Raw genomic sequence first — 10913 nt, 5'->3', positions numbered from 1 at the left:
TTATGACTGGCACCAGTGGCGTTCTATTACACCACTACACTTGAATATAGTGAGTAGTTTACAACAGCCTATTCTTTGACAAATGTTTATAAAGACAGGCTGCATGGTTTGATTTTATATACCTGTGGGAATGGGACTGAAAAACCTAAATTCAGTAACGAAGAGACATAGCTGCTTTTGTCCCTGTAGTACAGGACTAGTACACAATACTCCATCCGGTTCTAAATGAATACCCAGTAGAGCACTAGATGACAACTTTGTTAGGGTTCCTCTCTGGAGATCATGAATGTCAGCACTGACATTGGTAGACTGACAAAGTCATTCATGGAGTCCCTTTATGAGCATGTAGTAGAATTTTCTCTTCTCCCAACAACTGTCTGCACATTAGATAATGTGTTTATTTGTTATGGTACCTCAGCACAGTTAATTATGGTGGTTTCTCTTTATCCAGTTCAATTCAATTCAATTCAATTTTATTTATATGCCGCCAAATCACAATAACAGTCACCTCAAGGTGTATTTCTCACCCTCAGCTTGTTCCAGGAGTGGGACTTTCTGTGCTGCTGTTAGTGGATTTAGTAACTGTGGGTCCTGGGTATATTAAAGTAAATTTAAAATGGGTGCTAAATTCATGATACGATGTGATTGTAGTGGTTGGAGAAAAATGACAGCATTAAGTGCATCGTATTCATCACGTGCATCCTGTTCTTGGGTCTTCAACCCCTGGCTTCGGAGTTTGGCATTTTAGTTCTTTGCAATACATTATATTTCATGCTTAGTTTGTTTTTTGGTTTTCCACTTATATTAGCTTAGTAGCTTATATTTTGCGATATGTTTTCCATCTCTTTATTCTCACTTTTAGTGTTTGTTTTGTTTTCTATTGTAATTGTTAATGGTAAATGGCCTGTATTTGTATAGCGCTTTACTTTAATTATAATAATTGTTCATAGTTAAATCCCTGAGTTTCAGTTTTCCGGTCCTCTGCTCTGTTAGGTTTGCATCTTTGTGTTAAATGTTTCCATGTTTAGTTACTTCCTGTTTTATTTTGTTAGGTTCTCCTGTGCTAGGTGTGCTTCCCTGGTCTTCTTTTTCCTGATTAGTTATCCCTGTTTTTTTTTTCTTTCATTTTCCCAGTTACCTTGTGTGTATTCATAGCCTTTATTTTCCTTCAGACCTTTATTGTGTTGTATTTTTTGAAAAAGTACTGCTTGGCATTTAAATTTGCAGCTCACAAAACGAGTCTGCAACGGGGTACATATTCTCCCACATTACAACACCAAGCTGCAAAGTTACAAAGTCATGTTAAAAAATAACTACAGACACACTAAAGCGCCAATTTCAACAGCTTTATTGTGCTGTTTGCAAGTGCTTAATGCTAAATTCCCATTTGCAGTGCGTTTTATTTATTTGTTTTTACACAATCTCCTAAACTCATAATCCGTTCGCTTAGTTTTTATTTGTATTTCTGACTAAAACACCTCTATAATAATCCACTATTGATTCACGTGAAGTAATTCAAATTAGAATAACAGAATCATCTTTACTCACAAGGTAACAACTGCAGATAATAATTTACAAAAAAATAAACTGGCAAAACAGAACATGCTGTAGAAAGTGCAAATGACACTGAAACATGAAACTTTTAAAAAACTATTTCTCAAGTGAGCTTGAATATTTCAGCTCTGAAGGAAATGTCTGTCATAAGAAATGGAAACGAGCCAAAAAAAAAGCCACCAGCTGTCATCTGGGCTCTTTGAAGTGGAGGAGGAGGAACACATCATAGCTTAATGATAACACACGCACACACGAGCAGTTTTCCCTGGAGACACCATGTTTATTTTCTACAGTCTCTGCATGACGTTCATATGACTGATGCCAACTAGCTGAATACATTTTCACTGGCTGCTCTCTTCATGTTTCCTTTAAGGCTGTGTTATTGTCCATTCACATCTCTTCTCTGCTCCAATAAGGTTGTTCATAGAAAAGGATAAAGGTTCACTAAAAGTGATTTTAAAATCAGTGCATTCTGTTTCTAATTCCTGTTGAACAGGTAGAACATTTAAGTCAGTGCATCTAACATTTCATCATTCATGACATAAAAACTGTGTTAGTTGCTGTCCTGCTAAACATAATCAAAAAAGACAACTTCTGATGAAGGGACCTGAATTTTGTGGATTGTTTTTGGTAATATAATTTCATCTGATCATCTCTGTGATGTGACTGGGAGCGAACATTTAGAGTAATACACAATGAAGCTTTTATCACTGGAAGTCATATGCAGTGACATAGCCACTGCATATGACTTTGTAACTGTCAAAGCCTGTGTAATGAAATGAATTGCCTTTACATATTAAATTAATCATTGAAAATGAAGATAAAAGATAATTTTGGTTCCTGTATTTTTAAAAATGAAGGAAATACATACATTTAACTGTAATTTCTGTCAAAGGTCTCCATGTTTGAGCAGTTAGAGGACAGATCCTCGGTTCATCTGGTTATGGTGCTAAGTGCTGCCAAACAATATCTCAATCATCCAGATCTTGTTTCAGTGCTATAGGATATCTACGTATAATGCATTCTGGTAGACTCCAATAGCACTCTGAATAAATAGGCTCGAGCTGATGGAGAGATTAAAGGTATTGATAAAGCATGCAGGAAGCAATCCTTATAAATGCTGTAACACAGCTTCCTTCCTCAGTGAATCCCAAACCAACTCCCCAAAACATACAGAAAATGGAAATGTGCATATATACATATATATATATATATATATATATATATATATATATATATATATATATATATATATATATATATATATATATATGTATAGCGCATGCTCTAGGACCAGATGAGCTGTCCTCACCGGATTACTCTCACCCCTTACCCACCCCTGTTGCTTGTCATGTGCTTCTATGGTGTATTAAGATTCATGTGCTTTTGTGCTGAGGTGTTTTTTTCTGTCCTCAAACTGTTCTCCCATCAGGAGCTCAGTCTGGGTGGAGCTTTTTTTCTCCTCCTCTCACCTCATGTAGTGTATTTTTGTTGTTTTTCTTATCAGCCTACCTCTCTGACCTATCTCCCCAGTGTGATGTTTGTGTAAAGTATGTTTGGTCGGAGGGTTCCTTTGTGAGTGTGCATGCGCCAGCGAGCATGCTGCCTGCTGTAACCCATAATTTCCTGCGGGATTAATAAAGTATTTCTGATTCTGAAAGACTGTTGACAACATGATGAGTAATGTTCATGGGTTTTTAAGGATTTTACATAACTGACTACAGTAGAATGGAAGTATCATTTCTTCTGTTAAAATGTCAACAAAACAATTTTGCAAGTATTCATGAGTGTTCGAGAGCATTATCATAGAAAAAGGCACACTCTTCACAAGGGCTAGATTAAAAAAATGTTTTTTTTAATTTATGTTTTAGCCTATCCTGCAAAGCAAACAATATGCATGCCAAACAATCAATTGATTGAAAACTGAGCAAAACAGAGTCCAACACAGTCAAAAGTATTGCATTTGAAATACATACAATTATATGCAGTAGACTGAACCATCCTTTCCAATGACAATAATCAGAGGTTGGTTATAAGAAACATTATTATTGGAACCATTAGCTCAGTCTGCCGCTAAAATAGGGCTTCTAACAAACAGCAGGAAGTTATTGACCATAGAGATCTATAATTGCCTTTCCATTTCCAGCTGCATAATAACTGTGGTAATCCCAGGGGAAATTGAGTCAACTTTATGAATGAAACCCCTCGACTGAATTGTAAATAATTTCAGAAAAAGGGTCTGTAAACTCACAAAAAGCTCCTGAATGAGCAGACCTTTACACATGTTGAATTTAAACCTTTTAGACCTTTTCACAATTCCGATATTTATTTTATTGTATTGTATTGTTTTAACCCAAAACAACAGCAATGGGACTGAGCCTTCCCCAGCTTTCATAGGTGGAGGGGTGAGGTACACCCTTGACAGGCTGAGACATGCATTCCCACATTCACACCTATGGCCAATTTCGACTCACCAGTAAACCTAACATGCATGCCTTTGGACTGCAGGAGGAAGTCAGAGTACCAGGAGAGAATCCACGCAGGAACAGGAAGAACATTCAAGCTCCCCACAGAGCACTATCCGACACATCACTTACCGCAAAATTTCTTTTCCATATGAATAAATTGACGTCAGTTTTCTGCACTTATTCAAGAGCCTTTGTGTGAGCCCACATGTTTGTCATCTCCATGGAGGTCATTGACTACCCACCTCCTCACTCACTGTCTCCTTACCTCCCTGCCTGCACCTCTTACTGGGTTTAAGAGTTAAAAAAAACACACACACTTCAGTGACTCTCACTTTGCTCCGAAGCAGACAAGGAGACTGTCTGTAGATCTTTGAAGCAAACACAAATCGGGCAGACCGCAGCGAGGCAAAATAAGAGAATTATCTCTTGCTGGTATTTGTGTGAGGTGGATTTCCAGGACGTGAGCAGGGGATTGCAATGTGTGTGATCTGTAGTTCACTGTGTCAGCCAGTTGTCTTGTGTGGCTCTCTTTCCAACTACTTCTTCAGAGAATTCCAAGTGAGAGCGCCGAGTCTTTCTTTGAGAAACTTGTGCCTTTCTTCTTCTTCTTCTTCTTCTTCTTTTTAACATCCAACAGAAGTAATGTATTTTGGAGTACATCTCTTATATATCTGCTTTTGAGCTATATTTACTAACAGTCTGCTCCAGTGCAAACCCTCTTTTGGCATTAAAACTGTACTATCAGGATTTACCAAACAGGTGCAGTATTAGGTTTTTTTAAACTGAAAAACATGATAAAAAAATTGTAGCTTGGCTTAATGCATAGGCATTTGCAGGATTTTTGCTTTCATAATTTTGGGTGGTATTTAAATGAATAATGCATTACATTTAATAATGTTTGGAACCAGCAATTTATTACAAATTTGTCTGAATTTAAAAAGAGCATGCATTGTTTCGTGTCTGATGTTGTTGTGATTCTTGCCATTAGTATTGTTCATTTGTTCTGAATTAGAGTCAGTGGATCAGGTGAACTATTCATGGCTGTGCATTTTTTGCCATAACCATGTTTCATTCCAACTTTTTAGTAAGCTGCTAACAAAATAAAAAAATAATCAGAATGATCTACAAAGGTGAGTTCCACAGCTTCTTATTTAAACTTGTTAAACTGCAGTTATGCAGCCATTAGAAATTGTTGCTATGAAGGGCTCTGAAACGAAATGCTATGCTCACAGTTTGTTAGAGTTGCAACTGATGCTGCAGCTGCTGTGATAGGCTCTTTGGAAAGGAACCGCAGAGTCCTGCATGAACGACACACCCTAACTTGACCCTAACCCACATTCACTGCATCAGGGTCAATTATAACTTGTGGTAAAATATATTAAAGGACTGAGTGAAAGCAGCAGACCAGACAGTTCATCAAACCAGACTGTTTTCTTAAGTTGGATGTGTGGGAATCTACATTTATTTATTATTTTTAAAAATTGACATCTTGGGCAGTTGCATTTTGAGATAATTTCATACTGATGATATATGGAACAGCTGTTGTTGTGTTTGCATCATCACTGTCTGAAGAGGCACAGATGATATTAATTTAATGAAAAAATATGTAATATGTGTTCATAGCTTGTTTTTTCTATAAACTTTACACTGGGAAATGTGGATAATGTTATTTTTGGGGGAGTAAAATCTCCTGGTTTTGTTCTTTTCACAAAGTATGCGTTGACTTCAGTGAATCGCATCTCATCCAAAGTCATTTGAGGTTGCTAAATTTCTTATGCGTGTGTTGTAATACAGATTAAAAACTTTTGGGTGGTTTCCCATTAAATTAAAATTAAAGAAAAGTCATTCATAGACCCTTCAAGATAATCGTTACAACTTTAAATTATTTGTTTTTAGCCCTTAACCCTGGCCGTATAAGGCCAATTTACCAGTAGCTTTTATACATACAATGGGATGTATGAATTAAAAGAAAATATTATGAGACAGAAAATTTTAGTAGCTAATGTAGTACAACAAATATAAATTCCATCGTCTCTCTGGAGTTATGGACTTGGACTGTATCACTGGAAGCCATAAGGAGGTGTCTCTGTGTAAAATTCTGCTCATGTCGCCTTTTAGGTTACCGTTGGCTGTAGGGCAGATATGAGATGAGGCGAAGGGTTTGATCAGCCAGCTCAGGCTGCTTTCAGTTGGTTTAGTGTGTCAGGACCACGTTAAAAAAGTCACTGCCTTTGTAGGGCGCACCCTTTGATAGAGGTGTGTCTTGACATGGGAGCCAGTTGTTCAAAGCTGTGATCTTCCAATTGCAACTACAGCATTTGCCATGGGGTAGCTGCTCAGAAGGCAGGAATGCACAGTCATTTTTAGTGGTTATTAACCAGCTAGGCTTAAAACAATCAAAACAATCATAATAAATCCAGGCTTTGTGTCAGATATTGTCAAATCAAGTCAAATCCAGTGTGTATTTGCCTTGGTATATCATTTTGTCATCCTGTGTGTGTGTATGCATCTTTGTGTGTGTAGTAACCCCAGTTGTGATGTAAACCACTGAGCTCTACTCACTAGTGGCAGTAGTGAGTCCAGTTCATTTTTCCAGCTGTCCATCTGCAGGGCAATCAATGAGTTGTGCTCTCAACCGTCTCAGTGTCCCAAACTCCTAACCCTGCCATCCATCTATCTGACACATAGCTTGTGTCTTTTAAACTTTTATTTATCTAGTCAGGGCTTGCTGAGCTGGCATTCTGCTTTTCAGCTATGCCCTGTTTTATAGCCACACAGCTCAGGTATTCCCCATCTGAAAACAAGCCCAGACTCCAAATCCTGGAACTGGGTTGGTGCCATATTATAAGTTAGTGCAATTTATGACGATGTGAATATCACAACTATGTCCCGTTTCTTTTATCAGGTGTCCATGCAAAGTATTGATAACAAAAAATAGAAATGGTAAGGTGTTTTGTTGGATTTAAAGTCTGAAGCACAAGCAGAAATAATGATAATGAGACAAGGAATCGCACCTTAGCTAATAATAAGGAAGAAACTAACTTGATGTTTAGTTCTTTGCAAGAGTATAGGCAAATATAATAAATGGGACAGTGAACAAAGGATGATAAATACATGAATGTAAAAGGTCTTGCTGGTAGGTTCTCGATTCCTTGTATCCTTGATTATATAAAATGATCAGCTAACATAAAAAAACTTGACAAAGTGTTACATAAATATCGTTAAATAAAATGCAAATATTTACTTCATTGGACCATGCGGATTTTGTAGTGCAGCGCTGTCTTGACAGTAGCCTTTGGCTCATTTTTAAAAGAAAGTTTTCAACCTTAATAAAGCAAAACAAGGAACATCTGATCAAATGATTAATGAACGGGAATCAATTTGGTTGGGAAGAGTCCAAAAATGTCTTTGTTGTAACTTCAGCGGGGGTCTGTGCGACAGTCATGGTTTATGCTTCCATTGTTCCATTTTTTGATGAGGTTAAACTTTATCAAGTTTGAAGAATTCTTATTCAACATGTGTTTTTTGTAATATTACATTTTTGTTATTTTTCTTTGTCTCTGGCAGTCAGAAACAAAGGCAGTGCACTAAATAATTTCTAGCCTGTAATGAGTCGCCTCCCTTGGCAACCAGTATAAACCTAGGAGGTTATGAATACTAAAACAGGAAGATTTGGCTTGTTAACTTTAACATCAGCCTGCATGGAAATGTGAGACGGACAAGAGGAAAACCAATAAATTTGCATGAGCTGGTGGATGAGGAGCTAACACTGCATGTAAACTTTACAAAGTGAAGTCAAGGTGAGTGAGCTTCCTTAGAGAGTGTTGGGCTACAGCTGAAGCTGGTTTATCTGTGTTTTCCCCACCTTGATTTTACAGAGAATGAGAATTAAGACACTTGCATACATCGTTAACTAAATGTAAGCATGTAGTGATAACGTAACAAATGCTGCAATAAACACTGCCTTAATGAAACCTCTGACCATGTCAGAGAGGTGCTAATTTATTTAGTAATCACAGAGGCTGCATATTACAGCATATTGAATCACTTGCCATTTCAATGTCTGATATACTAAAAAAAATAAGTCCATCAGAACTACATTTTCCACAGGTCTGCACCTGTGTATACATTGAGGTAATCCTCCCTGATGGAAAAACAGTCACAGTCACAAAGCCCTCTGTCTGCTCGCCGAGCATATGATGAGATAGTGACGAGGTTGCCCGGGACATCTTGAGAATTTGCTTCCACTTTGTCAAAGAAAGGACACAAAGGACTACACAAAGAAATAAAGGTGACAGGTGGCTGGAGCTACAATACAGCACTGCTGACAAACAAATTATTTGGAATAACAACTTTGAATGTCATCACGCACTACTGCATTGACCACAGGGGATATTTCAGGTGATTTCTCCAACAGAACTTATCTATAGAGGTCAAATGGAGGGACGGTACATTCTGGCTCCAATTTACAAATATTACAACTGAGTAAAACTGAGTTTAAGAGGATTCAGATTTTTGCTTGGCTTTTTTAAAAGAAATTTAAGGCTAACACATTCAGTGTGGTGATTGGAAAATGGCTCAGTGAAAGTCCCAAATGGTTCCCAAATGACAAATCCCAATGACTTTGGTGACTGCCTGGGAAGACCACATTGACATGTACAGTAAATGTAAAGTAAAATCACAGAGCTGACTGGATTTCTGGCCTTGCCTTAAACATTTGCAAAGGTCTTTGCTGTTTCATCCATCTATCCATTCATACATCCATCTTCTTAACTAATTATCCAGTTTAGGGTTGCAGAGAGGTGGGAACCTATCCCAACTATCTAAGGGCAAAAGGCAGGGTACACCCTAGACAGGTCACCAGTCTTTCACAGACTAACAATATTCCTAAGGTCTTAATTCTTCAGACTTCAATAATCCATTAAAGTTTTTGAAGTACATAAAATAGTACATAAAATAACACATCGGATCTCTTTTGCAGCATGTCTTTTATCCTTTCATCTCTCATACCAACCAGTTGCAGCAGATGGCCGCCCCTACTTGAGCCTGGTTTCTTCCTGTTAAAAGGGAGTTTTTCCTTCCCACTGTTCCCAAAGTGCTTGCTCATAGGGGGTCATATGATTGTTGGGTTTTTCTCTGTATGTGTTATTGTAGAGTCTACCTTACAATATGAAGCATATTGAGGCGAATGTTGTTGTGATTTGGTGCTTTATAAAATAAAATTGAATTAAATTGACTTGAACAGTGCCCGTCATGCAAGTACATTATACAAACGCAAAATTATCTAAAATCTATCCAACCATTAGTGATGCCTGTAGCAGATGTGGACTATCACCTGCCAACCATGTCCACATGTTTTGGTCTTGTTCGAAACTGAGTGCATTTTGGAGGGATATATTCGACACACTTAGCCAAGCATATGGCCAGATTGTCCCTCCTTACCCACTCTCCACAATTTTTGGCATTCCCATTTTTGTTTAAGCATCACAGTTATAAATATCATAATCAAGGACAAACATAACAGTGAAAAAACAAAGATGAACGATTAATGAGGCCTCTGTTATCTCACAGTCATTCAAGACTCTTAAATGTTCTACACAAAACTTGTATTTATACAAGGCTAAGCCCAAAATATGAGCAAGCGTACAACAGATAATTAAATAAAGAAACGAGAGGATAAAGAGAAAAAAAATGGAAGTGGCGAACAAAACATGTGAAAGATGGTTATTATTTTGTCCAAAGGGTATGATACACAAGTAAAAAATTGAGTTTTGACATTGCTGACACCATTATTACACTCTTGTGTTGCGGTCCCTTTTAAAACACTCCTCATTAACAGCTAAGAACCTTGCAAGGCAATGAGCGTTTTTGCCAGCACTTATACTTCTGCAAGAGAAGAAATAGTACAAACAGTAACAGTTATCAGCAACCATTGCACAATCACTAATTAAATAATTTTCACATTTAATTACATTCAACTAAATTCCAAAGGGAAGTACATGAGTAGGAGTTACACACCATCTCTCCAGCACTGGAAAGGCCGGTCACCTCTTTCTAACATAGTTTAATAGCTCAGCAACTCACAGTGCGCACGGGGCAAAGGTCAGAAGTGGGGGGAATTTGAAAAATTTAAATGCATTAAACACTGTCAGAGAAACATCTGTATCAGCACTGTGAGAGCTGTCGATAAAAGCAAGAGATCCAAACCCGCAGAACTATCCACCCATCAAACCAAGGACAGGTGGGACATGGAGAAGTGCCTTTTGTCTTTTTATGTATCACGTTGACTTCTTCTCTTCCAATAAATGAGTGAGTAGGCATTTGACATAGTGTAACAGGGTGTTTTTTTTCTTGGATAATAAAAATTGTAGACATCCACATATGAACCTATAACGAGACAGCAAAAGCAATCAGTGACAAAATAAGAAACAACATCTCATTTGTCTGTTTAACTTGCACTGTTATTTCTCTTCCCACCAAATATTGTTTGTATGTTTGTGTGTCAATTTCATGGCAGAGGGGAACGTAATGAAAACATTTATAATTGCGTGAATACTCTTTCTCTTGCCTTCTCTATAAAATTGTGAAACAATTGTTTTAAAGTCATTTTGTGACATTACAAAGAATGAAAGTTGATTAGTAATGAACAGAGATCCACGAGGGTGCATTGATGCAGCAGGGGATAAATGTTTTGGAACGAGACAACACCGTGCAGAAAGTTATTATACTGTGGTGTAGTTTGATGATAAATACTCACAAAAGGAAATAATACTGCTGACAGTTAATAGCTCTTTATCCTCTCAAGGATACTTGAGGGTTCATGGGAGTTTGCCCAACCAGTCTACATGTGTTTTGCGGACTTTGAGAAGGCATTTGACTGGATCTTGTTCA

Source organism: Rhamphochromis sp. 'chilingali' (genome assembly GCF_963969265.1).
Source record: "Rhamphochromis sp. 'chilingali' genome assembly, chromosome: 4".
Classification (NCBI taxonomy): Eukaryota; Metazoa; Chordata; class Actinopteri; order Cichliformes; family Cichlidae; genus Rhamphochromis; species Rhamphochromis sp. 'chilingali'.
Note: the sequence above shows the minus strand (reverse complement) of the source record.